Raw genomic sequence first — 352 nt, forward strand, 5'->3', positions numbered from 1 at the left:
GCCGAGCAGCTCCTTGTCTTTTTTGTACTGAGGAGCTCAGAACTGGACACAGTACTCCAGATGTAGCCTCACTAGGACCGAGTAGAAGGGGAGAATGGAAAATGGAGGGGGATAGGAAAGGATACCGTGCTGTCCTCATTAGCAGTTAGAGAAAGAACGAACAATAAATAAATACTGACGACCCAAAGTGAAAGGTGAGACGCGTTGAGGAATGGGCCCCTATTTTCTTTCCCTTTTCCCTGGCAAAGCACACCCGGGAGCGGGCAGCCCGGTGCCGAGGAGGCCTCCCCGCGGGATGCCGCGGGGCCGCGGTCCTGATCCCGCTGCCGGAACCGGCACTAGGTGGAGCTCC

This window comes from Nestor notabilis, unplaced genomic scaffold (genome assembly GCF_000696875.1).
Source record: "Nestor notabilis isolate BGI_N333 unplaced genomic scaffold, ASM69687v1 scaffold6867, whole genome shotgun sequence".
Taxonomy (NCBI): Eukaryota; Metazoa; Chordata; class Aves; order Psittaciformes; family Psittacidae; genus Nestor; species Nestor notabilis.